The following is a 5190-nucleotide window of genomic DNA, read 5'->3' as shown; positions in this document are numbered from 1 at the left end:
TAGTGATGCTCTACAAAAAAGATTAGAAAATCTGTTTGATGGCAACACACACAAGAGCACAAGAAAGAAATGTTAGTGTTAGCAAGAAAAGACTATCCTAAACAGGCATATCAAGAGAGATATTAAGCATGAAATAGAAAGCATACAAACATAGAATAGATAAACTATACTCCTCCAAATGCTAATCAAGATGCTCATAGTTGCTCCTCCCTTGTTCCTCTCCTCTCCAGGTTCCACATGAGTGTAACTCTCAGCTTTTAGCACTAGCCATGGATGCCATATGGAGATTCAAGATGGTTGAATATGATAAACAAATGCTATGCAAGCGTAGATAGTGATGCTATGAAAAATCTCTATGCTAATACTAGTATAACAACAATACTCTGATGCTTCCTTCTTTGCTTGAGGAGAAGGGTTCTATTTATAGAAGAAATGGGGAAATGAAGGGTTACTATTGAGCAATCTTAACAAGGGTTAGGATTGAAAGATATTCAATCCATGTGAGACTTTCAACCCAATCCCATGTTGACAAATGCCACAATGAGGAGGCTTGAGAGGAGAGATAAGGAGCATTAAATGCTTGAGGGGACATGATGGTTACCCTAGGAGGTTGGGTTAGGGTTAGGTTAATGGATATTCCTTTTATCCAAGGGATAAATGAATGTGCAAGGGTTAAATGGATACCTTAGTCAAAGAAATAAATGCTTTGAAGAGACCCATGCGTCAAAAGGATGGTTAAGTTAGAGGAAAGTCTCTAACTAAAGGTAAAAGGTGAGTTAACCATAAATGGTTATGTAAGAGCCTTTAATGGTTTGGAAGACTTTAGAGGTTAACCATTTGAAGACTTAAAGCCTTAAATGTCTTTCAAAGACTTTGAGGGCTTTGAGAAGTGACTCCAAGTTGCTTAGGAATGTGACAATATTTAGGGGATGGATTAGGCTAATTAGGAAGGGGTTAGAAGAATCTAGAAGGGGGTTAGGATTTTAAGTGGGTTTTGTAGGAGAATGTAAGTGGGAGGAATTTTGGGATTTTCAATTAAAATAAAATCATTTATTTCAATTAAATGGTGTAATTTGCATTTGGATAGATATTTAAATAAATATTAATTTATTTAAATGTGAATGTGAATTTTGGATTTAAATAAATCTTAATTTATTTACATGAGAAAAAGGAATATAAAGCATTTAAATGCTTGAAGACTTTGAGGGAAGCCATTAAAGGCTTAAGAAGACTCTAGAAATAAGCCATTAAGTTTGAAGACTTTAAGGGAAACCATTAAAGTCTTAAGAAGACTTTAAGGGAAGCCATTAAGTTTGAAGACTTTAAGGGAAACCATTAAAGGCTTAAGAAGACTATAGAAGGAAGCCATTGAGTTTGAAGACTATAAGGGAAACCATTAAAGGCTTGAGAAGACTCTAGAAAGAAGCCATTAAGTTTGAAGACTTTAAGGGAAACCATTAAAGGTTTCAAGTGGGTGAGGATAAATAGGATTTTAAATAAATAATTTATTTAAAATAGTTGTGCAACTTGCATTTGTAGGAAAATACAAGTGGGTGGAGGATAAAGGTGATTTAAATAAATGTTAATTTATTTAAATGTGATAGGTGGGATTTTGGGGGAATTTAAATAAATATTAATTTATTTAAATGTGAGAGAAGATTTAATTAAACAAATATGATTTATTTATTTAATTAATGGGATAAGAGGGTTAAGATGAATTAATTAAATATATTAATTTAATTAATTATTGATTGATGGTTAAATAATCAAATAAATACTAAATATTCATTTAATTAAGTGGACAGATTTATGTGACTACATTTGCCCCTCTTTGAGATGGTGCGGTTTTATCGCGTCGTTTCAAAGAAAGAAAAATAGGTTTGAAGAAATATGCACCATAAATGTTAATTTAGTGGGTGGTATGCCCCCTCGAGAGATGGGCCGAAAAATTTCAAAAAATCGGACGATCTCTCGAAAAAGAACGAGAAGTGGAGGGGAGGTAGAATAGAAGAAATTAGCAATAACCGTAAAAGAATGGAAGAAAATAGAGTGAATACAGAGAAATGGCAAGCCAGTGAGTACCCGTAGGTTATGCAGGAGATACGATGAAAATGTGGTGTTGTGCTTTTGATTGATGCTATATAATTGATCAAAATGGTTGGACAATCTGGTGCAATTGGTTAAACTGCCCTGGTCGAGTCAAAGCGTGATAGTTGGTGTCAGTTGTTCGCTTGGACAAGATAAAGTCTGAGTAAGTGAATCAAAGTGACCTGTTGTGACTTAGACAATTGATGTAATTGCCTGATGAAGTCAAGTTATATGAAGCAAAATACTCGTTCAGACTTTAGACAATTGATGTAATTGTCCGTTGGATTGTGTTTGATTGGTTGATCAATTGATAGTGTGTGCATGTGATGGATGGTTGTGGGGAATCATGGCAGCCCCGTTGAGACTAGGTCATTATGATAAATGCCTATTGTAGTCTAGGTTTGCCATGATCAATTACCTGTTGAGACCCGAAGATACTTGATCAGAGTATTTGTTGATAGTCTAGGTGTGCGTGAGTTGATGTACCTATGCAGATAGAGTAACTGGCTTGATTGGGTGACTTAGGATGGGAAACACAACCCCTCCTGTTAGAGATGGATGGTGATGAACGTGGCTTTATTGGGTTGATGGGACACGATGAAGGGATTATGGTGATGTTGATGATCAAGATAGGGAGGGTGAGGGGGGTTCGATGTTAGATAGAAGAAATGGAAGACCTATGGCTCATTCCTATGGAAGAAGAGGAAAATAGAGTATCCATTGTCATTACTATGTATGAATGATATGCAACTATTTATGAATGTATGGATGTATGGAATGCAATAGAGTGCAATATATACAGATGAGATGAAATGACGATCCATAGTGCTTTATTTTTCATCATTGAGCTTTAAAATGTTGTAAGAAAATACAAGCAACTTGACATAATGATTCAAGATGACCTGAGTATTCATTACATGGATTTTGATATAGCAAGTTAATACAAGCAACTTGATATAATGGATCAAGTTGACCCGAGTATTGCTTGCGGAACAGACAAGGATTATCTCCTTTCATGCATGACTTGGAACGTCCTCCTTGATCTTTTGCCGATCATATCCTGAGACAAGTTCATACCGTAGTAAGAGACAAATCATTATCGAGCATGGATGAGGCAGTAGGAACCAAAGATGGAGCATTGTACTTGTAAGCAAACAACATATATAAAGAATAAAGAATATGGACCCGTGATAATGGTTCATGCTCATATGGTCGAGGTATACGCTGTAGTCAGCAAGCCGTAGTGATCTATGACTCTATTTTGCATATGATCACGTAACTTAGTGAACTTCCCACGTAGACACCATTAGTACATGCCCCAGAACTTCATCGGAATAATTCACAGAAGACATTCAAACAATGCTTAGGAACCATCCCAGCCACTCTAATCACTCATGGATATCCCGGAGTAGCATAGGAACCTGATATATCTAAATGAATGAATAACCTACAAATCAACCAAGTATTTGATAGCTTAAATAAAATTTTCTTGTCAAAGAAAATGTCATCTTGTCTTTGTTGTGGTAAGGAAGGATGCATCCTTGTTAAGACAGTTTGTGTGTTGATGTTGATTGTTTGGTCGATTTGATAAGTGATCATCATGTGAGTATTTTTCAATGCTTGTTTGGTATATGCTCGGATGAGTATGTACAAGGTGTTGCCATGTTTTTGTTTGATGTTCAATGTTTTCTGATGTTTTTGGATTTTGTGATTTTAAATGTTTTTGGTATTTTTTGATTGTTTTGAATGTTTTTGGATTTTGTGAGACAGTTTTGAATGAAGAACCCAACGAATCACAAGTAATGTAGAATCCACTTCTATCAATAGGTTAAGGGCATTGCCCCCAGTTTTAGACATGACTATGAAAAAGCGGGATGCAAGACGCATGAAGTATTTTTCTTGATTGCAGATCAATAACAAGCCATGGTTTGGGCGGATGGATGTGTGTATGTAATGAATGTGATCGCAACAAGCCTGAAAGACAATGGAGCCATAGCCTTTACAAGTGGTGCCTATTTGCTAGCTTTTCACCATCGCACTTACCCAAGGTGCCACTGGAGTGGTTGTTCACTGTTTGGATGTATGATTTTTCTTTACTATTTTGATGTTTTTGTATTTTCTTCAGGACATTTTTCTGAATGTTTTTGGTATTTTTCTGGTATGTATGGGAGCTTGATGCTTTGTACAGCTTATGTATAAAATCCTTTGAGGTGCATGTTGTTGATTGGATCTGCTAGCGATTCTCCTTCTGAAGTAGCCAATTGATATGCCCCAGACCCAAATACAACAGTGATAACATATGGACCCAACCGGTTTGATTCAAACTTTCCTTGATGTTCTTTGTTTGGTTGGTTACGAGGATTTTCTCAGAGAACAAGATCACCTACCTCAAATGTACGAGGTCGAACTCGATGATTATAGCTTCTGCTCATGCGCTGCTGATAGGCTTTGAGGTGAATGTATGCAACTTGACGTTTCTCATCAAGTAGCTCTAAGGCCTGAAGATGTGATAACCTGTAGGCTTCATCATCTATTATATTTTGCAAGGAAACCCATAGTGATGGTATCTCAACCTCAATAGGTAAGATAGAGTCTGCACCATAGACCAATGAGTAGGGAGTTGCGCCTGTAGGGGTTTGAATACTAGTTTGATATGCCCATAGTGCTGGATTCAATTGAACATGTCAATCACAACCAACATCATTGACTGTCTTCTTGAGGATTCTCAATATGTTCTTGTTTGATGCTTCGGCTTGACCATTGCCCTGTGGGTAATAGGGAGTGGAAAAACGGTGTTGGATGTGAAACTTCTCATAGAGTTCACAGACATCCCGATTTTGAAAGGAAGACCGTTATCTGTGATGATGGACATGGGTACACCATACTAGCAGATGATGTAATTAAGGATGAATGAGGCGATCTGCTTGCCGGTGACCTGGGTAAGTGGAACAACTTTGATCCACTTTGTGAAGTATTCGGTGGCAGTAATAATGAATTTGTGGCCGTTGGATGAAGATGGATGAATTTTACCCACAAGGTCAAGTCCCCGTTGACAAAAGGGCCATGGTGTTGTTTTTGGTTGCAATTCCTGTGCGGGTGCAT

Source organism: Cryptomeria japonica, chromosome 10 (assembly GCF_030272615.1).
Source record: "Cryptomeria japonica chromosome 10, Sugi_1.0, whole genome shotgun sequence".
Lineage (NCBI taxonomy): Eukaryota > Viridiplantae > Streptophyta > Pinopsida > Cupressales > Cupressaceae > Cryptomeria > Cryptomeria japonica.
This window is presented reverse-complemented; position numbering follows the sequence as displayed.